Raw genomic sequence first — 27,891 nt, 5'->3', positions numbered from 1 at the left:
CGTACTGTCATTTTCCCCATCTGCTATAATCACCTATCACTTCCAAACCTGTCTACTATCTAAATTCTTTTTTTACACACACAGCTATCTAAATAAGTGTAATTTAATATTAAAAGATGAGAGAAATGACAGTATAATTGTAGAAAAACACTTAGTAATGTATTATATAATTACACACAGCGAGGATGAGTTCATGCATCTTTATACACTCACACAGATATAAACTATCATTAGAAAAGCTCCCAGCTGAAATAACACCACTGCATCTACATCACATCCTTCTGCTTTATTATCCACACCTTTACAAATGCATAAATTCCATACTTTTCTATGCTATTTCTGCGATGTACCCAATACAAATAGCAAAATAAGTATATGATTATTTCTTTAATCTCCTAACATCCAATAACACAGCCTTAAGAAACCAAGTGAGTTTCATACGCTTAGTATCATACTCATTTGCAAAGCATGTTCAACTAACAGATTGTAAGTAAAATATAAAGGCTGCACATAGTTAAAGAAAACTGCATGCACACCCTATGTTCAGTTATCAAACAACAATACTACTACAAAAACATAAAAATCAACGTCTGCATTAACAACAGTGCTATAAACACACAAAATTACTAACTTCTTTCCTTTACAATTGCAGTGAAGACCACTCTCCTGAAAAGCAACAGTATCTGAAGTACAAACAAAAACTCAGAAGAAACCTGCTCATTCCAAACTAAAAAAGTAAGTATAATATTACCATAGTGTTCTAACTGTTACTCAAACACACTGTGGGGTTGATTCATGAAATTTGTGCGCCGAAAAATGGGGATTTGTGTGCCATTCTGCCCATGAATCCCGATTTGTTAAACAGGGATTTGCGGGCAGAATGGCACACAAACCCATTTTTTTGGCACACAAATTCCATGAATCAGCCCTAGAATGTTAGTATTGCAGAACAAAGAACTGTTTTAATTCTATACCATTAGATTTAGTATTAGTGCTTCTCCTCACCACTAGCTTACTTTGTATTGTCATCTGAACCCCAGTATAGTAACACACAAATACAAGAATAGCCTTCCCAACTAGTTGTAGATGCCCATTGCACAATCACACACCTCCACATACATCCTTACCAACATACTCAGATACTCATGCACACAGCAAACATACATTGCAGAACAGCACAACTCATACCCTCTTTTTTTCCAACAGAACCCAAAGAATGTCTACCAAAAAGCAAGTCCGTAGAAAGCAACGCAGAAGTAAAGAAATTCAAAATGAAAGTGTCCAAAATATGCATCCATCTCTAGCAGAATTTGTACAAAATGTTCAAACAAAACATCTAATACAGTCATTAAGCAAAACAAAACAAGCTTCCAGTACAGAAACATTGCCTCCTCTTTCAAAATGTAAATGAAACAGAAAGTGATTAACACAAATTCAGCTACCACTACTGCTAACACTGCTCTTATAAATCTGGATGTAGTGGCAAGTAACCATACCAAAAAAAATATTTTACAAAAAATGTTTCACCACAGAGTCCTTCAGAATCTTATAAAAACAGGAGAGAAATCATGCACAATCCTTAAAACCTACCGTATAAAATTAATCTTAGAAGCTCTGATAGACAGTGCAGTCCTTCTCAAAAGGAAGTTATTTATTTTAGTGTTAAATAGAATGAAGGAAAAGTTGCAACTGTGCCTGCACTTATTTGCGCCAAGATAAATTACTGGTGTATTTCCTTTTGCTATGAATGACAAATCCAAAAGTTCAGTTATATTTGATAAAGTTTTTTATTTTGAATTTTCAGCCCCTCTTGGATGACACGTGTTTCGGCGTACAACCTGCGTCGTTTTCAAATCCGGACTAGTTTCATTAATCAAGACAAGGAAAAAAATATAAAAACACAACATTCAGAAACTTTTAAATGAAAACCATGTCAATTTCAAAAACAAAAAAGAAAAGAAAAATCTTGTCAGTGTTTTGTCCCATACCATATATTATTCAAAAACCACATTACACCTTGTGCATTCTAAGGAACCAGACTTTTATAAAAAATAGATATATGTGCGCCATTGTAATGGAACAAAGGTGGAAGGGAGGGAGGTTAGGAAACTCCTGCTAATTGTATTTCATCTTATTCAAAGTGCTGTTTACGGTATCATTGCTGTCACTAAATGCGATTGCCTACTTTATTACTGCCAGTGGGTTACATGTAAATCATCTCTTACCCTTTAATGTGTCATTACGGTTCACACAAAAAATAATGTTCTTGTTGTAAATGAAGCACTTTTAGTCTTGGGCTCAATCCCACCTGTGCAAACAAACAAGTGTAAAAGTCAAATTACTTGTTTAAATTTTGCAGCGTGTAGCGTGAATACTACTATAACACATGATATATGCAATTATAAACAGCAATTGTTCACAGTTGCTGGCTTCTGTTTAACCAGGCGCGGTACTGCCTGCGTGCTGAAATAACAATTTTAGAATGCATAATGTGGGTAACACATGCTAAAAAACATTATATTTGGGACTAAGTCCCATCATTTGCAAATGCATTTCAGTTTACTGATAAGAGGTTCTGTTCATCACAATATAAAGCGTGTAAGTATCTTGAAAGGTGGGCTTCCCTCCCATTCCCAGGGCTTACCTGAAAATTCTGATGCTCGCGCTACAAGCGTCGGGTTTCCTCTCACTTGCGGCTTTTTGGTTGTTATTAAAACCCCTAGGGACCTAAGTCCTTCTTCACTTGCCGTTGTTTTGGAAACGTGGCAGCCATGTTTTGGGATGAATTAACATGTTCCTCTGTATGTTAGGTTAGTATTGCCCCTTTCCAAACCCAGTCATAAAACACCAGTCGATTTTAGTTGGTAGAAAGACTATTAAAAGTTCAATGTGAGTAAATGTTTGCCATCATAGGTAATTGCTAAACCCAAATATTGCTAAAATATTGTGCAGTTAGCAAAACGTTTTTTATAAAATTAAATTTCGAGTGCAATGCCTCAAAAGTAAGTAGTTGTCACTGTTTGTACCAGAGTGTGAAGGATTGTGGTTAGGGTAGTCATTTCACCTTTTATTTCTATTTTAGAAAAATCCTCACCTGAATATATCCTAGTTCTGAAAGGACTAGAGGGCACTTAGAGAATAGGTTCAGAAAAAAGGGGGGGTTATAGTTAGTGTAGTTTTAGCATCCTATTGCTCTGCCTGTGTTAGTACTGGTAGCCCATATCCCCCAATTGCCAAGGTGTGAGGGATTCTGGTTAATGTAGTCCTTATGCCAGATTTTTTTTTTTTTTTTAAGTTTATATATTTTGGGAATTTCTATTTCGCACATGAATTTCGTTATGGGCTTGTGTTATTCCTCTTTCTAGTTATGTATTCTAATCTGATCTTATTCGGCACTACATTGGCCTACTCGTGCCAGTAGTGGTGATCCGTATCTCCGATGAATGGTGTTTATGTTCACAAAAGACAAAAACCCTAAAAAGGCTAATAATCACCAAGTAACCCCGATTTGGTCGTGAAGGTACAGGCCTATGATATCTCAAAAAAGTTCCTCAATGTTAGAAAACTGTTGATTATAGATATCAAGTACCACGCAGACCACTCCTAGAATAACCAATAAGAATGGCTGAATACTTGGAAAATAGAGAGGAAGAAGCCAACAACTTATTCTCTCCCAGAGGTAACAATACCCATGCTTTCAGTTCAAGCACCCAGAAAAGAGAGGACCTTAGATACAAATTTGTGAAACTGGAAAGGGCCTCTCGTAGAGAAATAGATAAGTATTGGGAGATAATCTCTTTGAAGAATTACCTATCCAAAGAACAAATACCAAGAGGACTTTGCATTCTTATTTTCCCAGACTTTAACAAAGATGAGGACAAAGATTTAGCAGACAACTGGGAATCAAACCTCAACCAATGCTCAAAACAAATGTTGGGAATGCTAATTGAACATGTGCAAAGAGAACACAAAAGGACAATAGAACAAATAGATAATATCAAGCAAGAAATCAAGGAAGCAAAAGCTCTTGATGTTACAAAGGAAAGGAATTTTCAGAAAATGTATGAAATCCTCAAAGAATACCAAGATGACATAAAATTAAGGAAACTCAGGAAATTCTATCGTGATGACAGAGACTACCAAGATGATAAGGTGTACACGTTTCAGGAGAAATATAATAAACTCACTAAACAAGTTTCAAGAGAGAGCACTCCCACCACCTCACCAGCAAGCGCGGAAGCAGAAGATGAATCCGAAGGAAATTCGGATGCAGTGCAAGGGACAAGTAAGCCAAAAGGCAATGGTTTCCTGAACCAAATTAGACGCTTTAAAAGGGGAAATAGGAACATTCCGACTAAACAGGTCTGTTTTCAGATGAACAAGGAACCAGAAACCTCACAGAATACAGTCGGAGCAGAGGCAGGAGAGGATCAGGAGGATCTAAGAAACCCAGACGGTCAAGACGCTTATCGCCGACTAACACGAGCAGCAGCACGAGAAGCAGCGAAAACCAAGAAATAAACGATCTAGTGATGAATATATCAAGCCAATCTTTAACCAAAGATGAAATCAGCTTACTTAACAAAGGTTTATCATTTGCCCCGATGACTTTTTTTGAACCTATTGACGTACACATAGATCTCTTTAAATTTGTTCGAAAACTAAAAGTGAAAAAGTTTTTTGCAACGCAAGTAGACAAACAGAAACCAACACCAGAAAGAAGGAACAAAAGTGACATAACCATTGAAGAACTTGGCAACATCCATCTACTGAGATCCCTGCGGGAAGCTAACGACTATCCAATACATCAAACAATGCAGGAGCTAGAGATACAACCAGCAACTTTAACCAATAAGGAACTCAAACCCAAATCAAAATTCCTACAACTGTCCCCTGACAACATGGTGGATGCCTTTTACAAATCGGTAACACACGATTTATGCCAATTGACAACAAAATCAAAACAAAGAAGTAGGAAGCTTCCCAACAACTTGACCCATCAGGAAAGAACAGCAATACTAAATCTACAACTGAACAAAGATCTGGTTATTAAGGAAGCAGACAAGGGTGGAAATATCATCATAATGAACCGTGAAGACTACATCAAGATGGCTAACAACCATCTAAAGACACCAAACTGGTATGAGAAACTGTTAACTAATCCAACTTTGAGGATATTACAAGAATTGAAAGGTCAAATATATGGATGGCACCAACAAGGATTAATTTCAGATGAAGAAAAATCACATCTCTATGTCACCAAACCAGTAATTCCGACTATATACTTTCTCCCAAAAGTACACAAGACCTTTGATATCATCCCAGAAGGCAGGCCGATTATGAGTGGCATTGGATGGGCAACAGAACCAATGGCAGAATATATTGGCAATGTGATAAGACCAGAAGTATGTAAAATCAAGGCGTATCTGAAAGACACTACTGCTGTCATAAACATTTTGGAGGAAATACATTGGAAAGAGACTTACCTGCTAGCAACCTGGGACGTCAAGGCACTCTACACATCGGTTGGGCACCAACTAGCATTAGAAGCAATGGATTACACTTTCAAGGACAAATCTGCCTCACACTTTAACTATGTGTGCATGCTTAAAGAAATGCTAATGGCCACTTTGGAGAACAACATCTTTACTTTTGACAATCAATTTTTTTGACAAATCCGTGGGGTTGCCATGGGTGTGAAGTACGCCCCGGCCCTAGCTAATCTAGTAATGGGGATGTTTGAAGATTTGTTTATCTACCAGTTTCAAGAATACAAGGATAAGATAATAAAATGGTCAAGATACATAGATGATGTATTAATTATTTGGAATGGAACACCAGACAAACTTGAATCATTTTTATGTCAAGTAAATGTAAACCAATTTGGTTTGGAATTTACCGGCCAAAGCAGCAACTTTGAAATTGACTTCCTGGATCTAACCATTTTTGTATCCTCCAATCGATTACATACAATAACCTTCAGGAAAAAAACGGAAGTAAACTCTACACTATTCGCAACAAGTTGCCATCACCAACTAGTCATCCGAAACATTCCTAAAGGAGAATTTATCCGTGCAAAACGGAACTGTACGGATTTATCAACATTTGAGAAAGAATGCAACCTGTTGTCAAATCATTTTTCAGCTAGAGGGTACCCTCAAAAGGCAATTAAAACTGCAAGGAAAAAATCTCTAAACATGACGAGACAATCAACATTGACTCAAAGAATCAAGGATACACAACTAGGCAATAAGATTCAATTCATCACTACGTACTGCGCAAATGATAAAGAAATTAAGAGAGTCCTTAAAAGAAATTGGTATCTACTGAAGCTAGACCCACACGTGGGCAAATGTATCCAGGACCATCCCACGATAGTATATAGAAAAGCTAAAACTTTGAAAATGATCCTAAGCCCATCACTGTTGCCAGAAAAAGAAGAGACGAGACCAACAACCTGGTTACAGCAACCTATGTTGGTGGCGTTTCCACCATGTGCAACTATGCAGTACCAAACACAGATATGTTCACAGACAAGAAAGTAGTGAAAATTCGGATTAGAGAACAGATAAACTGTAGATCAAAATACGTTATCTATGCTATAATATGTGTCTGCAATCTGGTTTACATTGGAAGTACCATTCGAGAATTAAGAACAAGAATTAGAGAGCACATTTCAACAATTGGCAGCCAAGACAAGAACCTTCCACTGTCACATCACTGGTAACACCACCATCAGTTAAATAATAAAAAGGACATCAAATTTGTGGGCCTCAAGAAGATCAAAATGGGCAAACGTGGAGGTGACCAAGAATAACGTTTGCGGCAGGAAGAAGCCAGACTGACCTGTCATTTCAAAACTGTTGAACAAGGTCTGAACTCGGACAATGAGATGGTTCTCTTCCTATGATATAAATGTCACCTGTTTCAATCCTCACTTACACTATGAGTGAGAATGCATAATGTGTCTACTGCACTTTTTTAATGAACATAAACACCATTCATCAGAGATACGGATCACCACTACTGGCACGAGTAGGCCAATGTGGTGCCGGATAAGATCAGACCAGAATACATAACTAGAAAGAGGAATAACATAAGCCCATAACGAAATTCATGTGCGAAATAGACATTCCCAAAATAAATAAACTTAAAAATAAAAATAAAAACTGGCATAAGGACTACATTAACCAGAATCCCTCACACCTTGGCAATCGGGGGATATGGGCTACCAGTACTAACACAGGCAGAGCAATAGGATGCTAAAACTACACTAACTATAACCCCCCCTTTTTTCTGAACCTATTCTCTAAGTGCCCTCTAGTCCTTTCAGAACTAGGATATATTCAGGTGAGGATTTTTCTAAAATAGAAATAAAAGGTGAAATGACTACCCTAACCACAATCCTTCACACTCTGGTACAAACAGTGACAACTACTTACTTTTGAGGCATTGCACTCGAAATGTACTTTTATAAAAAACGTTTTGCTAACTGCACAATATTTTAGCAATATTTGTGTTTAGCAATTACCTATGATGGCAAACATTTACTCACATTGAAATATTAATAGTCTTTCTACCAACTAAAATTGATTGGCGATTTATGACTGGGATTGGAAAGGGGCAATACTAACCTAACATACAGAGGAACATGTTAATTCATCCCAAAACATGGCTGCCACGTTTCCAAAACAACGGCAAGTGAAGAAGGACTTAGGTCCCTAGGGGTTTTAATAACAACAAGAAAGCCCCAAGTGAGAGGAAACCCGATGCTTGTAGCGCGAGCATCAGAATTTTCAGGTAAGTCCTGACAATGGGAGGGAAGCCCACCTTTCAAGATACTTACACGCTTTATATTGTGCTGAACAGAACCTCTTATCAGTAAACTGAAATGCATTTGCAAATGATGGGACTTAGTCCCAAATATAACGTTTTTTAGCATGTGTTTACCAACATTATGCATTCTAAAATTGTTATGTCAGCACCCAGGCAGTACCGCGCCTGGTTAAACAGAAGCCAGCAACTGTGAACAATTGCTGTTTATAATTGCATATATCATGTGTTATAGTAGTATGCACGCTACACGCTGCAAAATTTAAACAAGTAATTTGACTTTTACACTTGTTTGTTTGCGTAGGTGGGATTGAGCCCAAGACTAAAAGTGCTTCATTTACAACAAGAACATTATTTTTTGTGTGAACCGTAATGACACATTAAAGGGTAAGATATGATTTACATGTAACCCACTGGCAGTAATAAAGTAGGCAATCACATTAAGTGACAGCAATGATACCATAAACAGCACTTTGAATAAGATTAAATACAATTAGCAGGAGTTTCCTAACCTCCCTCCCTTCCACCTTTGTTCCGTTACAATGGCGCACATATATCTATTTTTATAAAAGTCTGGTTCCTTAGAATGCACAAGGTGTAATGTGGTTTTTGAATAATATATGGTGTGGCACTTAACACTGACAAGATTTTTCTTTTCTTTTTTGTTGTTGAAATTGACATGGTTTTCATTTAAAAGTTTCTGAATGTTGTGTTTATATATTTTTTTCATTGTCTTGATTAATGAAACTAGACCGGATTTGAAAAAGGCACAGGTTGTACGCCGAAACACGTGTCATCCAATAGGGGCTGAAAATTAAAAATAAAAACTTTATCAAATACAACAGAACTTTTGGATTTGTCATTCATAGCAAAAGGAAATACATCAGTTATTTATCTTGGCGCAAATAAGTGCAGGCACAGTTGCAACTTTTCCTACAGTTTACAAACGGAGTAGAGGAACTCAGAGTCTCCGTAGTGACCTACACTCATGCGACAAAGAACCAACCACAAAAGACAAAAACCCTTAAAAGGCTAATAATCACCAAGTAACCCCGATTTGGTTGCAAAGGTGCAGGCCTATGATATCTCAAAAAGTTCCTCAATGTTAGAAAACTGTTAAACAGAATGAAACCACTAACAAAACTAACTAAACTACAAAAACAGACTTCTCGATAAACGGAATGTCACCAAAAATAACTTCTTAAATATCTGTGGAGGTGAATGGAGTCACACCACCAGCACAGAAGCATATTTCAATGAAGAAGCATACAAACAAAAGCAAACAAACACAATTGCCATAAATAGCAGTGGATGAGGGTATTAAAAACTTAATAATACCATAATGGAACAAGAAATGCTGCTTACAAAAATATCCCCAGAAAACTCAGTATCACCTCTCCATCCGACTGAACCAAAACATCCAGTGTACAAATGCCCTGCACGTCAATGTGTAACATTGACAAAAAATCTTTAAAATCTTTACGCCAGTTCCTCAATCAGTATGTGAAAGGCAAAGACAAATTGAAAATGAAACTACTACAAAATATGGATAGCTGTCCAGTGCGCAAATACATAGGACTAGAAGGACATTCTTTATCCTGCATTTCAGGACCTATTTGCAAAAGCGCCCTCCAACATATCAAAATGTTATCAACACATCATTCAACTATAAGACATCTAGTCCATAAACTGTACTATGCTAAAAGTCCTGCTTTAGCATCAGGCAATTTAAATAACAATATTCTACATGGTACAGCCAAAGACCTACTTGAAGAAACAGAGCATATCCAGAGAAAATATTTTGGAAGTGAAAGCCACTTACAAAATGCAATAGCTTTACAACAGACTAGGAACAATTGTACAAATGGCAACCTTCTACTACACAAATACAAAAAAGAAATACTAAAATTTAAAAGTACATCCGCTGAAGTACCAAACAAGGTGTGAGTGTGTTGCTGCAGAACCTTTTATAAAAGTACCACAAAAACTGTACACATAACATACAAAGTAGAAGACAATGAAGATTCCAAATGGTTTGAATTAGCTTTCTACCTTATAGCAGAAAACAAATACAAAATAACTGACCCATTAATACTTTGCAGTTACTGCACTGCAAAACTTGACAACAACCAAACTCCTTCGCATGCTATCACAAATAACTTGGAATTATTCTCACTATCAAAACCCCTGCAGCAACTCAATTTATATGAGAGCATCATAATTCAAACAGTGCACCCATTTCAAGCAATAATACGCCTTCAACCAAAAACAGCAACATTACCTCCCTCTGATTTAGGGAAAGGCATTCATGGCAAAGTAGTTTATTTACCATTAGATCTGAAAGAAAATATACACACTCTGGGAGTGCAACATCCAATAGATCAATCTTTAATTGTCTTAGTAAATGGTGTACCTACAAAAGACAAAAAATTGTGGCAACAACTCGTGGACTTACATGACAAGCCTTGCAATATCTAAAAGACAATAATGAATACTACAAAGAAATTAACATTGAAGAAAACCTGAGAGAAACCACTGAAATAATTCAAGAGTCACCAGAAACTGGTCAATTTCAACTTCTAGATCCTGCTACAGTATCCAATATTTTAGACCATTATACCATTCATCCATTGCACTAGATGCACTAGAAACGTACCAAATGCGACAAACCAAATGATCACAAATCAGCATATTGGAAAAAAGTATAGAAGCATGTGCCTTTCCTCTACTCATTCCCACTGGGAAAGGAGGAAGGTACGATGATAGACCCACTCAGATAACAGCATCAGAATACCGCTCGTTACGAACGTATTCTGAAGATCCCAGATTTAGACAAAATGTGGAATACATATTCTACCTACTCTTTGAAAGTGAACTAGCAACTCTATGCTACGGAGTTGCACACACATTGAAATCAGGTACCAATTTTCAAAATATGTCAGCTACACAATTACTACAAAAAGTGCAAGAAAAAGATGAGGTTCTACAATCAAGCATTACAAATCTGTTAGCAAACATGTGTGGTACAAAAGAATACTGGTTCCGACGACACAGAGATGTACATTGTATGATAAGAAACCTTGGCCCTCCCACTTGGTTTGTTACAATAAGTTGTGCAGAATATGCATGGGAAGATTTACATGATTTCCTACGCATATCAAACAAAAACAAACATAGATATACTAACACCTGGAGGACTCTGCTCTCTAGATCCTGTGAATGTTTCAAGATATTTCCATCATCGCTTCATTGCTATGCTACACTTTATGTATAATAAAACTATTCCTCCCCTCAGAGAAGTGCAACACTTCTTTTGGAGAAGAGAATACCAAGCCAGAGGAGCACCACATATCCACATGCTTTTATGAATTAAAGATGCTCCTAAATTTGGTCAAGACAGTGATGCCACTGTTTTACAGTTTATCGAAAAATATGTCACTTGTGAAATTCCTTCACAAACAACAAATAGTGACCTTAATGCACACATTTTACAATTTCAAAGACACAAATGTGGGAAATATTACTGTCGCAAAAACAAAGGGAAATACTACACCAAATGCCGCTTTGGTTTCCCTAGACCAGTTACAGCAACAGGTCAAGTAAACAATGTTATGTCTTCAGTTAGGCATAGTGTTAAAGGTAAATCACCTAAGAACACATATTACATAAAAAGAACAGAAGAAGCAAAATTTATCAATTATTACAATGCAATCATCGCCCTCATATGGAATGGAAACATAGATGTGCAGTACATTGCAGACAATTCCACTGCATGGCACAATATGTTACAGCCTACTTAACCAAAGCAGAAAAAAACAGAGCTTCAAGACCTCTCAGATGACCTATCATCTGACAAAACACTGTCTCAGAAATTGTACAGTTTAGGCATAAAAATGCTCCCTCATAGAGAATGTGGCTGCTATTAAGCTGCAGACCATTTAACCTTTACTGCTTTGTATGGAAAATCTAAAAATATAGTATGGCTAAGTCTTGTTCCTGCTAAATCTAGAAAAAGAGTTCTCAAATCATATGAGGACATAGAAACAATAGCCAAAAATGATCCCAACAGCCAAGATATTTTGAAAAACAATTTACTAGACACATACCACCCAAACAGGAGTACCACTTTGGAAACCATGTGTCTATACCACATAGCCCAAAACTTCACATACAAAAATAATATAAAACCAGATGAAAAGAAAGGTAGATACAGAGTGACAAATTGTGAAGGCAGCTTTCTGAAACTTACCAAACGAAGCTTAATTAATCATATCAAATTGTAATTAAAAACTCCTCAACATAAAGAACTATATTTCATGTCCCTGCTACAACTTTTTAAACCATGGAGAAAAGAAGAAGAATTACTAGATATCTATGACTCCTATGAAGAGGCTTTCAAAGCAAATGAAAGCACTATAACAGATGTAAACTTTACACAGTACAAAACAATGTTGCACAATGAACAGTAACACGAAGAAGAACTACAGGCCCAACTAGATAAGGACACGCCTGACAGTAGTCAACCTTCTGTAACAGGAAGCCAAGAACCACTGGGACAGCCACTATTTGCAAATGAGGCAGAATTAGCTATGACAAAATTAGAAAACACCATGTCTCACTATGAAGAAGATGCAGAAGACTTCACTGTACTGAAATAAAAACTGAACAATGAGCAGCGTAGCATTTTCCAAGAAGTAACAAAAGAAATTGAACATGGTGTACAACATGAAAATAAAAAGTGTACCTGCCAAAACTACAAACCTATACTGCTATACGTGTTACACCTTTGCACCGATGGTCACTCTGGCGACAGCATCGTGTGTACAACACAATGCATTCTTACTCACCCAAGATGGCGGACGCCTCTGAATCTGTTTGTGAAGCTCACGCTGCAGAGGTTGCACGTTGTTTACCTTCACGCCGCGACGATCATGTGACTCCATATAATCCGACCAGGAAGTTCAGCAAATGCGTCGCTACTCTCCAGATCGGCGCTTCGTAAGTTCGTTCCTAGGGAATCTGTTTCATGTCCCGTCCTCCTATCTTTAGTCTTCTGAATCTAACTTCCTGTTCTCTCTGCCCCTTCCTCCATTAGGCCATTTTCCGTCATCCGTCCGCTCACCACCTCTCCTATAAGGTCCGATTCCAGCCTAAAGAGTGAGTTCTTGAGGGTTTATAGTTCCCTTCAATCCTCTTCCCCAATCTTAGCTCAAATACTAACATCCGCTTCTGGTTTCCGGAAACTCTCTCTCTTTCCTCATAGGACTCACCCCCTTCTCGAAGACTTTACACAGACTTCTCAAATCTCTCAACTCCATACCCGGAGTAAGTTAATCATAGCTTTTCGAATCAACAGCAGACTATCGAAAGTGGAGAAAACTCACCTCTCCTTTCTTTCGTCCAGGACCAGCTTCGTCCGCACCGGATCCTTTGAAGGAAAGCTGGCTGATTCATCCCGAAGGTCTACAGTATCCCGTCACAACAACACAGGGTTTTTCTTCCCCGGAGGGTTTTCCCTGGGGACTGTGGTTCCTCCGCAGCTGAAACTAACGGCTGGGAGGGAGCAGGGTTTCCCGGGAAGCCTTCACTATCTGCCTTGTTGCGGATACGGAGTCCGCCCGCTGCCCAGGTTAGTGAACTGCATAATTGTTCTGTCTCATATTGGACGCATTGTAATAGTTAGCGACGCCAACAAAAAGAAAATATTCTATTATAGGCTCTTGTGCAGACGGTGGACTCCGATGGAGCAACAAATGCAACAATTAATGGCTGCCATGCAGTCTATGTCTCTGGAGATGCAATCTCTGAAACAAGACAATGCTCAGTTAAGACAACAGGTCGCTCGAGCGTTTTCAGAAACTCCTCCTTATGCCTTACATACCGATAAGTATGACGGAGACCCGCACAAACTCAAGGAGTTCCTGGACAGTTGCCTGGTTCAGTTTACCTTTAAAGCACGTTTTTTCCCATCTGATAAGGACAAAGTAGGTTATCTGATATCCCATTTGGCAGGCCCTGCATTGGCCTGGGCGACTCCCCTAGTCACCTCAGGAAATGCCATTCTAGACTCATACACAGCCTTTACTAACAGTTTGCGGTCTATGTTTAGTAGGCAGGAAATTTCAGTCTCTACTCAGGAGAAACTACTAGATTTAAAGCAGGGAAATAAGGATCTTATGAGTTACGTGACTCAATTTAAACAGCTATCAGCTGAAACAGGGTGGCCGGATGACGGTCTCCTCACGCTATTTCGCAGAGGTCTTTCCGAGGAACTGAAAGATGAGGTCTCAAAGGTTCCTCGACCCGCCAATTTAGCCGAGATGATTGCGCTCACGATGCAGATTGATTACCGTCTCCATGAACGCTTCCATGAGAAGAAAAGAGGGAAACCCACTAAACTCTTCTCCAGTTCTCCTTCCCCGGTTTCTCGATCTCAGAATCCCGACGAACCCATGCAAATAGGAGTGGCCAGAGGCCCTTTGTCAGAGGGCGAAAGAGAAAGACGGATGAGTCAGGGCCTATGTATGTACTGTGGGGCTTCATCTCACATGCTGAGGGATTGTCCCGTCGTTCCTCCTCGTCGGATAAGGAATCCGATGCGGGGAAACGCCAAGACCCTGTCGTAAGGGGAACCACGGCAGGAGGTCCTGAAAGGAGTTCCCCAAAGAGACTTGGTACTTCTCTTAAAGAGGAGATTACGGAACACACTATGTTAGTACTTCCCCTGATCTTGAAATTACCAGACTTAGAGCTACGTGGGGTTCCGGCATTGATCGATTGTGGAGCAGCTGGCAACTTTATAGATGACCAATGGGCTGCGAAGCATGGAATCATTAGATCCGCCAAGACGTGTATAACTCCCATTCAGGGGGTGGATGGTTGTCCCCTTAGTTCTGGACCTATTCGAGAACAGACTACTCCTCTTACATGCCTGATTTCAGCCCACAAGGAGACGTTAGTTTTTGACCTGATAAAAACTGCTCATTTTCCCATTATTTTGGGCTTACCGTGGCTGCGAACCCATAATCCTTTTATAAACTGGAAGGCAGGAACTTTGTTCTTAGGTTCCGAATATTGTGTTTCCCATTGTCTTGCTCAATCATCTGTTGGCATTCAAGCACCTTCCATGATGGTAGTACCAACCGAAGGCTCCTCGATTGGGATGGTCAGTCAGATCCCGAGGTGTCATCAACAATTCCAGTCCATATTTTCTCAGCCAGAATTCCCTACATTACCTCCTCACCGTCGGGATGACTGTCATTTAGATTTGTTCCCTGATCGACCGATACCTTTCGGCCGAATGTACATCTTATCCCAGCCGGAAAAAAAGGCTCTCAAAGACTACCTTCAGACTAATCTTCAAAATGGTCTTATAACTGAGTCCAAATCGCCAGCCGGTGCTTCTTTATTCTTTATTCCCAAGAGAGATACAGAGGAACTACGGCCATGCATAGACTATCGAGGGCTCAATAAGGTTACCATCCCGGATAAGTATCCAATGCCGCTTATCCCAGACATTCTGGAAGCCGTTCAAGGGGCTTCTCTCTATACCAAGTTGGATTTACGAGGGGCATATCACTTGATTCGCATCGCCCCTGGCGACGAGTGGAAGACTGCCTTTCGGACCCCATTCGGTCACTACGAATATAGGGTGATGCCGTTTGGGTTGGCTAATGCTCCCGCTGTTTTTCAGCGCTTTATGGACCATCTATTCGCCGATGTACTCCTTCACTATGTAATCGTCTATTTGGATGATATTCTAGTCTTTTCACAGAATATAGAGGAACACATCGGACATGTCAATTTGGTATTAGACCGACTTAAGGCCAACCAGCTGTATTGCAAACTGGCAAAATGTGAGTTCCACAGGAACCAGGTGACGTATCTTGGGTTCGTGCTGTCTGCCCAGGGGATTTCGATGGACCCTCGGAAGATCTCGGCTATTTTAGATTGGCCTTCCCCTTCAAACGTCAAAGAGATCCAACGATTTTTGGGATTCGCTAATTTTTATAGAAAATTCATCCCAGGATTCTCCAAGACCGTGCTTCCCATTACCAGTCTTCTGAAGAAGGGGAAGACTTTCGTTTGGGATGACCCTGCGCAGAAAGCTTTTTCTGAACTGAAGAATCTTTTCACGTCTGCTTCCATTTTGCTCACCCCAGACCAGTCTCGACCATTCATTGTCGAGACTGATGCGTCTCACCATGCTGTAGGGGCAATTCTTTTGCAAAAGGACGAGTCAGGAGAAGAAGGACCAGTTGCTTATCTCTCCAAAACCTTCTCCTCCTCGGAAATAAATTATTCAGTCCTCGAGAAAGAATTGCTGGCAATCAAGCGAGCATTTGAGGAGTGGAGACATCTGTTGCTGGGCTCGGCCTACCCGGTCGAGGTTCGAACCGACCATCACAACCTCAAAGTATTACAACAAGCCCATACCACAAACAGTCGACAAGCTCGCTGGGCTCATTTTTTTCTACCGTTTCGGATAGAATTTACTTTCCTTCCAGGAGATCAAAATCTCCGAGCAGATGCACTTTCAAGAAAGGATCCTCCAATCAAAAAGTTCCATTCAGAGCCTTTCTTTCCTAAGGCTAAATTTCTGGCAACAGTGACTGATTTTCTACATATTGTCAGACAGGAAACGGCACGTCTAGATCCGATCTGCAGGAACTTACAAGAGACTCATTCGCTGACTCATGAGAAAGGATACTACTTTTTTAATGATCAAGTATTCATTCCGACCCCAACACTTCAGAAAGAAGTCCTGTTCATGTGTCATGACTCCAAGGCAGCCGGGCATCGAGGATATCAAAACACCCTTGAGCTGATTACTCGTCATTTTTGGTGGCCAGGGATAACCAAGGATATCCAAGATTATGTATCAGCATGCACGGTTTGTCTACAGTCTAAGACTCCCAGGTATCCACCTTTTGGTTTACTCACCTGTATGCCGATTCCGGACAAGCCCTGGCAAGTCATTTCCACTGACTTTATTGTCGATCTTCCGTTGTCCTCTGGTTACACCACCATTATGGTGACTATTGACTATTTCACGAAGATGGCCCATTTCATTCCTCTGCAAAAACTCCCCGGGGCTGCTCTGATGTCAAAGATCTTTATATCAGAAATTTTCTCTAGACACGGTCTTCCTAACACTATTGTGTCTGATCGGGGTCCCCAATATATCTCGCAATTTTGGAAGGGTATCTGTCAAACATTGGGAATCAATAGAGCCCTTAGCTCAGGATATCATCCACAAACAAACGGGCAGACTGAGCGCCTAAATCAAACATTAGAAACATATTTGCGTTGTTTTGTTTCTGCGGCACAAGATGATTGGGGAGATCTCCTACCCTTGGCTGAATATGCTTACAATAATGCCAGTCATTCGGCACTAAAGACCAGTCCTTTTTACTGTTCTTATGGTTATCATCCATCCTTTGAACCGTCCATCTCAAAGTCCTCCTCCAGATGTCCTGGAATAGACAGTCTAGTCGATGGTATTCAGAAGGGTCAACAGCTCGCTCGAATAGCTCTGCTAGCTGCCCAAGATCGAGCCAAGAGGGCAGCTAATCGCCGTCGACAAGATCTGCCATCCCTTCGAGTCGGGGATGCGGTCTGGTTATCAGCCCGGTTCCTCCCGAGACATTTGGTGCCGTCCAAGCTGTCGCCCAAATATTTTGGACCATTTAAAGTAAAAGCATTTGTCGGTCCGGTGGCAGTCCGACTGGCGTTGCCTCCTTCTTGGGCCCGTCTTCATCCGGTCTTTCACGTCTCCCAGATTAAATTATCCGTGAAGGATAGATTTCAACGCACCCCTGCAGTTCGTCCTCCTCCGATAATGACAGATACGGGACCGGAGTATGAAGTGGCAGAGATTTGCGATTCCAGATATCACAGAGGCCGGTTGCAATTTCTCGTGGACTGGAAGGGCTATTCTCCTGCCGAACGGACTTGGGAATTGGCATCGGGGGTACATGCTCCCTCGTTGGTTCGACGGTTTTTCAGGCGGCACCCTGGGAAGCCGGGTTATGCGCCTCGTAGGAGGGGGCATACTGTTACACCTTTGCACCGATGGTCACTCTGGCGACAGCATCGTGTGTACAACACAATGCATTCTTACTCACCCAAGATGGCGGACGCCTCTGAATCTGTTTGTGAAGCTCACGCTGCAGAGGTTGCACGTTGTTTACCTTCACGCCGCGACGATCATGTGACTCCATATAATCCGACCAGGAAGTTCAGCAAATGCGTCGCTACTCTCCAGATCGGCGCTTCGTAAGTTCGTTCCTAGGGAATCTGTTTCATGTCCCGTCCTCCTATCTTTAGTCTTCTGAATCTAACTTCCTGTTCTCTCTGCCCCTTCCTCCATTAGGCCATTTTCCGTCATCCGTCCGCTCACCACCTCTCCTATAAGGTCCGATTCCAGCCTAAAGAGTGAGTTCTTGAGGGTTTATAGTTCCCTTCAATCCTCTTCCCCAATCTTAGCTCAAATACTAACATCCGCTTCTGGTTTCCGGAAACTCTCTCTCTTTCCTCATAGGACTCACCCCCTTCTCGAAGACTTTACACAGACTTCTCAAATCTCTCAACTCCATACCCGGAGTAAGTTAATCATAGCTTTTCGAATCAACAGCAGACTATCGAAAGTGGAGAAAACTCACCTCTCCTTTCTTTCGTCCAGGACCAGCTTCGTCCGCACCGGATCCTTTGAAGGAAAGCTGGCTGATTCATCCCGAAGGTCTACAGTATCCCGTCACAACAACACAGGGTTTTTCTTCCCCGGAGGGTTTTCCCTGGGGACTGTGGTTCCTCCGCAGCTGAAACTAACGGCTGGGAGGGAGCAGGGTTTCCCGGGAAGCCTTCACTATCTGCCTTGTTGCGGATACGGAGTCCGCCCGCTGCCCAGGTTAGTGAACTGCATAATTGTTCTGTCTCATATTGGACGCATTGTAATAATACGTCAGTGGTCAAGCTGGTTCAGGAAAAACATTCTTAATCAAAATCATCAGCAAGTTCCTTCAACAATTGACAAACAACAAACTGTCAGCTGTTGTAACTTCCCCTACAGGTTTAGCTGCCTACAGCATAGGCCGTGTCACTTTACACCGATTACTACTCCTTCCAGTAGAACACCAAAACAATTTAGATTATTACAAACTTTCTACAGAAGCTGCAATGGAACTACGCAGAGTTTTGAAAAAAATGAAAATGCTACTAATAGATGAAGTGAGCATGATCTCCAACCTAATGTTGGCTTTGATTCACCTCAGATTGCAAGAAGTACTCAAAACAGACTACGAAGAGCTCTTTGGAGGAAAACACATTATTGTTTTTGGAGATCTTCTTCAATTGACACCAGTGAAAGGTGAACCTATTTTTAAAACCTTAGGGCACAAACTCTGCCATAAACTGTTGGCAGCATAGTAAATGGCAACCTTTCGCAACATTTCCAATACAGAGAATTAACAGAAAACATGCGCCAGTCTGCAGACGTCACAGACACCAACGTTTTAGAGGTGGTGTACTATCTCAAGAAGCACAATCAATATTAAAAACCTGGCACATCCATGCACTCTATGGCCATAACTCATGTGCTACAGATGTCATGGAAAAATTACCACACAAAAATGTCAATTGTATGTCCTTGATGCCAACTCTTGCAAGCTGTTCAAAATTCAATGAAACAATGTTGAAAAAAGAAATGCAACCAATAATTGAAATTTGCTCCACAGACAAACTGGAAGTACATAGTATGACACTACCCATGTGTCAACAAGCCTCAACAAGACAACAAGACAACATCTCCAACACAGCTGGTTTGGAAAAAATATTAAAATTATCTTTAAACTGTAGAATAATGCACACATAGGGCCTCATTATGAGTTTGGAGGCAGCCATGGTGCTGTTAGCACCATGGCTGCCTCCAAACCAGGCTCCATTACCGGGTTTCTTCAATGAGGAATAACCGGGTCATTCCAACATTGGACGACCCGGTAATTTCTCCTTGAAGGAACCATTCACCATTCCCATTTGAGCCCCCATAGGGCTCAATGGGAATGGGGAGGTAATAACGAGCACATTATAAATGGCCCGTTATTACCTCCCTCTTCCCATTGTGGGACCCAGAAAGGACGTCTGGTTTTACCAGACGTCTGTTCTGAGTCCCGCAAAGGGAACCTCGTAATCAGCACTCCCGTAATGAAGGGGGCCGGTCCTGTACCGGCCTCCTTCATTACGGGAGCACAAGGGTTATAATGTAGCCCATAGTAAATACGTAATACTAATGCTTTTACGTTACAATGCAGATGGTACCAAAAACAACTGCAAGCTGACTGGATTCACAAATGGTCAAGTATCACTTGGTAAGAAAACTTTCACAACAATAGGTATAATCTACCATGAAGGAGCCACAACCAATGCAGGTCACGACACTGCATATATAAAAAAGAATTGTGGATGGTTCGAATGTAATGATAGTACCATTACACTAAAGAAGAGATTACCAGCAAATCTTATAAACGCTTATTTAATATTCTTAAAACCAAAATGTAATAACTAATCTGTGCATAAACATTAAAAAAACTTCAATTAGAAAACTATAAACAGTTAGAATACGCCAACAGGTATCTAACTGCCCCAAGATTTTGCAACAACCAAACAAATAAATCAATACCACTAAAATATAAGAAGAAATAAACAGTTAGAACAGGTATCTAACTGCCCCAAAAATCTGCAATAACCCAACAGATAGATGAATAACTTGAAAATATAAATAAAAAACTATAACCAATTACAATACGCCAACAGGTATCTAACTTCCCCAAAAAATATGCAGCAAGCCAAAAGATAGAATATTAGCATAAAATGATAAGTAAACAATTAGAATACACCAACAAGTATCAAACAGCCCCAGAAATCTGCAACAAACCAACAGATAGAACATTGGCCAGAAACAACAAATAAACACTGAAAACAAAGAAAAAAATATATTGTACCATAACAAAAACATTTTTTTTAATTCAGCATGGATTTTTTTCCCACAGACCCAATGGTTTAATAAACAAACACAGAAACAGTAAACTACTAAATATGAGAGTCGAAATAATGCAGACATGTCTATTATGCAATGCAATAACTCATTACGAACTACCTACACTAACATCTGATCTTTTCTTTTATCACAGAAATTGAAAAAGAATATCTGCTCCAGTTACCCAAGTCATGAAAAAAATATATCCAATCACAAAAAATCAAACAGTAAGCATATAATAATTCTACTCACAAATACTACTCCATAACACAACCATTGAAGCAAACATCTAACCATATTCCACAATCCAAAATGTTTACTTCCATGAATATGTTATACTGCAGTGCTTGTTACCAAACTCTACAATCTTAATTGCATGCCTTAGCCAAAACTTCACATACAAACTATATAAATCAAACGGTACACAAACTTTAGATTTGTGGATATTTGATGGATGTTTGTTTCTATGGGTGTGTTATGCTGCGGTGGTTGTGGCCAGGGCCTAGAGCCCCTGCACCCAAGACTCTAGGAGCTGGCCACAACCACCGCAGCATAACACACCCATTGAATCAAACATTTTAACTGTGCTATATGGGCTACATATACGGGATATTAATTACAATCAATGCTGTACTAACGCAAAACCAATATCATACTAAATTAAAATAGCCAAAAGTGCATTGTGGTTGTGCAAGGGTGATGACCGCGGACATGGCGAACACGTCAGGGGCACCTGCCACCTAAACAAATACAGCATTTGACCCATCTCTTACTCCCCCACCCTCCCCAAGCACTCTTACACACCAACACACTCCCCAAAGTTGTATTTTTCCCCAGTTGTCGCCACGCTATCCAATGGTGAATGCATCAAAACAATATGACGCTGTTACGAGGTGCTTAGTACCAACTTGAGATCTCATCTCCCTGTGCAATATTGTTGTCACTCATGGCATTGGGTATGTTAGTTAGAAGGGAACCCTGGCTGTGTTGACTCAGTAAGGGTTCCAGATTCCAGGGGAGGTTGAGAGCTGAAGGAGAGAAGTGGTTCACTGCTGGGGGCCGTTCTCATGGATGTATCTTTTCTGAATAAAACCTCTCAACTCATGTGAAGTCTCTGAAATGTATTACAGAACCTTTTAACATTGGCGACGAGGATTGGGCCCAGTGAGACACGGCCCCCGCAACAACAAGAATCCTGCACCAGTTTTGGATTTTACCGGGTGCAAGGAAGCACAAGAAGGGTATCCTGGTCGGTTTGACCCCCTGGACCTGGTCTGTGTCTCAGAGCGGACATAGTGCAGCCTGAAGCAGAGTGTGTGTCCCGGAAGCATTGTTTATTTTTGAATTTGGAAGGTGAGAGGAGCATCATTTACTTATTGGAATCGGGGAGTACGGTGGATTACTGAAGCAACGCTGAGTGAGGGAGGCCTAGCGTTAGCTTCACATGGACTTGCATCATTCAAATGCTTCAGTGAGCGCAAGGTGCTGGAATATTGTCATTGTGCGATCCCGCCGTTGGATGCAACCACCACCACTATTTACATTTAAGTTTATTTTATCTTTGCAGATTTAAAGAGTTTGGAGTACTTGCTACTTTTGGGGAACAGTGCTTCAGAGTAAGAGGTTTGCTTGTACTGTGGGTGACAGTATCCAGGTTGAGACATGGCAAACATACCGGCTCCAGTTTTCTTCCTTCCAACGCCAGGTGAACCTAGAGTGCGTTGGTTAGACTGGAAGGAGGGCTTTTACAAATATGTGCTGGCTGCATTTGGCCCCAACTTTTCCAATGAGCGCAAAGAGGTGCTCCTCTTTCATTGCTTAGGTCCTGCTTGGTGTTAAAAAAGCTTCCAGAACCTCCAGATATTCCTGAAGGGGGGCCATTTGAAAAAACTTTAGCAACGTTGGACAAACATTATTGTGTTGAGGAGAATATAATACTAGAAAGATACAAGTTTGCCACAAGAGACCAGAAGAGTGGGGAGAATATTGAAGAATTTATAACTGTCCTTAGAGGTTTGGCTATTAAGTGTAGATTTGGTCATTGTCATGACGAACACATAAGGGATCAATTGATGATCAAATGTTCAAATGACAATATCAGAAGGGAATTATGGAAGGAAAAGAATCCCTCTCTTGACAGGGCGATTGTGATAGCGAAAATGGTAGAACATACAGATAAATGTATAAAGGTTCTTCAACAAGACAATCCATCACATGATAGACCCAAGACAGATGACAATGAGGCTGCAATACAAAAGGTTTCAAAAGTGGTACAGAGAAGTGTTGCAGGGTGTCCCTGCCGTCCTCTGCAAATGGGAAGGAGGACAGAGAATCATCAAAGTCTTGCCACCAGGGCACTGGGCCAACAGTGGTTGTCCATGAGCGCAGCCAAAGGATCACCCAGTGAGACTAATGCATTTAAGGGTGGTATAGATTCTAGTTACTCGAGAGGTGCTCCAATAAGGAGGTGCTTCAGGTGTGGAAGTCTGTCACATTTAGCATCTGACAAAGAGTGTTATGTGATCCACATAATATGTAATGACTGTGGAGTGAGAGGACACATGGCCAGGTGTTGTATGAATTTCAATGAGAGCTCAGGTCAGGTACATGAGGGCAACGTAGAGCATGAGTATGACCCAAATGATGATGATGGTAGGGAGGTGGTGTTTTCAGTCAATGCCATTGATGGGAAAGTGAAGAAAAAGAAACCATATGCCACAGTGATGGTTAGAGGTATACCTGTATCGATGCTCATGGATAGTGGAGCGGATTATACCTTGATAAGTGTGCATGTGTGGAGAGAAAAGTTTGGATGTTGTACCTTATGGGAGAATATAGCAAGAGCGAATGCCTATGGAGATGTACCGATAGAAATTATAGGATGTTTTGAAGCGGAGTTGCAATTAAAGGATAGGAAGTCAACAGGAACAGTCCATGTGGCCACTAGAGGTGGGGAACTCCTGCCCTGGAGTGATCAAGCTGAACTGAAAATACGGCTTGAAGCAAGTCACCCAGATCAAGTATTGTCTGTAGGGAGTGAAGCCACCACCGCCAGTACCTTTGTAAATGATGGGAGAGCACAATACAATACCACAATTAATAAATTAGGATGTTTGAAAGGGTTTGTGCATAAGATTCGATTGAAGAGAGATGACACTCCACAAATTGCTAAATTACGTACCATCCCATTAGCCCTCAGAGAAGATGCAGAAAGGGAATTGAAAAGAATGGAGAGTGAAGGAGTAATAGAGAAAATGGATTCCTCAGAGTGGGTTAGCCCTATAGTGATTGTGAGAAAGGGTAATGGATCTTTACGAATATGCATAGATCTCAGACATCTTAATAAGATAGTGGTAGCTGACAAATTTCCACTACCCAGGATAGGCCTATCATCAGGTGGAGTTACATCCTGACTCCAGAGACCTTGCAGCTTTCATTACTCCAATTGGTCTTTTCAGATGCGTGCGTATGCCGTTTGGATTGGTTTTGGTGGCAAGTGTGTTCCAGAGCATAATGTACAAGTTACTAGGAGGTGAAAGAGGTGTCATGTGTTACCAGGATGATGTGCTAGTGTGTGGAAAGGATGAAATGGAACATGATAAGAGACTAGAGAGAGTGTTGAAAATATTTAAAGAAGCAGGTCTTACAGTGTCCCTAGAGAAATATATATTTAAAGCTAACAAGGTAGAGTGTCTTGGTCATGAAATCACGGGGAAGGAGTCAAACCCAAGGAGAAGGGCATAGAAGCCATTTGTAAGATGTAAGTGCTAAGGTCAAAGGCAGATGTATTGTCTTTCCTTGGCCTGGTTGAGTTCTATGGAAAATTTGTCAGAGGGCTGTTTGACATGTCAAGAAATTTGAGAATGCTGACTCAGAAAGGTGTTACCTTTAAGTGGAATGATTTATGTAGGCAGGAGTTTGACAAGATTAAGGATGCCATTGCCAATGCTCCCATTTTGAGCATGTTTAAAAAAGTAGACACTCATTACTGTTTGTAGATGCCAGTGAGTATGGTGTTGGAGCAGTCTTAATGCAGGGGGATCAGGAAGGTCTGCACACAATAGCGTTTGCATCTAGGTCGCTCAAAGGACCTGAGAATAGATACTCTGAAGTGGAAAAGGAGGCACTAGCTTGTGTCTGGGGAGTGGAAAAATGCAAAAGGTTCCTGTAGGGCAGGGAATTCACTTTGTGCACAGACCATAAGCCTTTAATTGGTATATTCAACAAGGGTGGTCTGGAGGGAGTTTCCAGGCGCATTATGAAATGGGTGACCTCTTTACAAGGATTACAATATAATATGCTACATGTCAAAGGTGAAACCAATGTAATTGCTGATGCCTTGTCCAGATCATTGCTGAGAGAAACTTTGACTAAAGAGGAATTTTCAGGTCATGGGAGTGATGTTGAAATATTTCAGGTTCACAAGTCGATGAAGAAGGACAATTGGGACATTGCTTGTTCAGAGGATGATTTGTACCAGAGAGGGTTGGGTTGGGTGATGGAAGTTAAAACCAAGAGTTGCCTGTGTGACCTAGGTGGTTTTGCCAAGGTTAGAGATAAACTCTGGATTGATAAAGGGTATTTACATGGGGGTCATCAGATGGTGGTACCCCTCAAGATGAGGAAATTGGTAATTGATCAAGCTCATGTTTGGGCACTTGGGACTAGCCAGGACCAAAGGTTTGGTTAGGTCAGAGTTCTGGTGGCCTGGTGTGGACAGAGACACAGAAGAAGTAGTCAATGGTTGTAGTGATTGTATTGAAGGGAATAAGGGACTCAGAGTACAGAAAGTTCCCATGACCGTGAGGAGATCACCTACAGTTCCATGGGATGAAGTTGCCTTGGACTTGTTAGGCCCTTTTAATATAAGAGGTGGGAGAGATACTTATGTATTGGTTGTCATGGATTTATTGTCTAAATGGCCTGAAGTATTTATACTGAAGGATATTTCCAGTGGTGGAATCATAAAACATATGGAGCAATTATTTTGGAGAGAAGGATCTCCCAGGAAATGTTTGTCAGATAATGGTTCTCAATTGGTGTCCAGGGAGTCTAGAGAGTTTCTGAGCAGTCATGGCATAGAACAAGTAAACACCTCTTTGTATCATCCCCAAACCAATGGGTGCGTAGAATGGTTCAACCGCATCCTCATGGATGCCATTAGAATTGCTGTGGCCACTGGAGGTGATTGGATAAGAACTGTAATGGAGAGGACATTTCAGTACAGATTAGCTCTGCATAGTGTTACAGGTGTGTCTCCTTTTGAGGTGCTGAGGGGAAGGAAGCCTAATTTGCATATGTGTCCTGGTTAGATGGGAAATCTAAAGTAGTGGGACTGAATGTGGAAAGTGTAAGACAGAGAATATTTGAGTCAGGTGTCAAATCCAAAGAGTGGTATGACCAAAGGAATGCCTGTAGAGAGTTCAAACTTGAGGAAGGTGACTGGATTAAAATTAAACTGCCTACTAAAGTCTGCAAAGGTGCATCTCTATTTTCCCAGCCTAAACAGGTTGTGAAAGATTTAGGATCTTCTGTCCTTGTCAAAGGAGGTGGTATTTGGAACAAGGAGAGGATAGCACTTTGCAAGAAGATTAATGGACCAATGTAATGTAATATCATTGTTCCAGTAACCTATCCACTTTAACAACTGTTATTTCAGCAATGCTTTGCGTTGACTCAGTAAGGGTTCCAGATTCCAGGGGAGGTTGAGAGCTGAAGGAGAGAAGTGGTTCACTGCTGGGGGCCATTCTCGTGGATGTAGCTTTTCTGAATAAAACCTCTCAACTCAGGTGAAGTCTCTGAAGTGTATTACTCGCGCTTCAACCAAGCCAATCAGCGGACACGTCGTATGTCCGCAGACATGACGCAAGCCAATAAGCCAATCGGTGTCCTATCGCCTGCTCCAAAGGCTGTACATACTCTCTGTCCTCGCTAAGAAGAGAGCCTACATCCAAGCCTGCATTTGTGCGGAATCTAACAACTTGGCCAGACTTTTCAAAATCTGCAAGGAGTTGTCCAATCCTGCTGCAGTCTCTAACTCTCCTGTTCCCTCCCAGGCCCTACTCTTCCTCCTCCTCTACAACTCCTGGCCGGTCTGAAGCCGTCTCTCCTCATCCTTTCTGCTCATTTCCCCTGTTCACCCCTGAAAATGATTCTAGACAAGTCCAATCTATGAAAATCTTGTCAAAGCAGGTTCTCCCCTGCTTATCCAGAACCATCAAGGACCACATTGACACCTTTGCTCCAGCCTTGAACGATGTCACTCCTTTGCCACTGGAACTTTCCCCTCCCCACCCTCTTCTAAAGAACCCCTCGGCCGATCCTTCGTCTATGGCTAACTATCGCCGGATTTCCATCACTCCTTTCCTGGGCAAACTCTTGGAAAAGTTGTCCAGCTCCCAGTTTAATCTACATACTGAATCTGTTGGTTGCTTCCATGACCACCAGTCTGGCTTTAGAGCTGCCAGAAGCACGGAAACTGCTCTCCTGAGCACCCGTGAAGACTTGCTCTTTAATCTTGACTCTAATCTCCCTTCTGTCCTCATTCTCCTCGATATATCCTCGGCTTTTGACACGGTCAACATGCCATCCTGTTCAATTGCCTCCGCGACAACCTTGGTATTACTGATCAGGCCCTGGCCTGGTTGACCCCCTTTCACACCGACCGACCCACTCAGGTCCAGCTGGTGTCTTTCCTCTCTTCTATCTCTCTCTCTCTCTCTCTGTCTCTCTCTCTCTCTCTCTCTCTACCTGTGGTGTTCCACAGAGGTCTAACCTCTCTCCCTGGCTCTCCAACCACTACCTGGCACCTCTTTCCCACCGCATTACTACTTTCTGCTCCAATTTTCAATGTTATGCAGAGGACACTTGTTAAGATGGATTTCTAAACTCTGACCTGGTGGGCAGAAGTTTAGGAGGCCACCCTCAGTTTAGTGAAACAGGAATCTTCTGGACAAGCCAGACCAATCTAGGTAGCTTGGCTGGTGGTCAAGACTAAGGGCCTCATTACAAGGTGGCAGGTCCGG

This window comes from Ambystoma mexicanum, chromosome 10, assembly GCF_040938575.1.
Source record: "Ambystoma mexicanum isolate Mex_15411 chromosome 10, UKY_AmexF1_1, whole genome shotgun sequence".
NCBI classification, from domain to species: Eukaryota; Metazoa; Chordata; class Amphibia; order Caudata; family Ambystomatidae; genus Ambystoma; species Ambystoma mexicanum.
Note: the sequence above shows the minus strand (reverse complement) of the source record.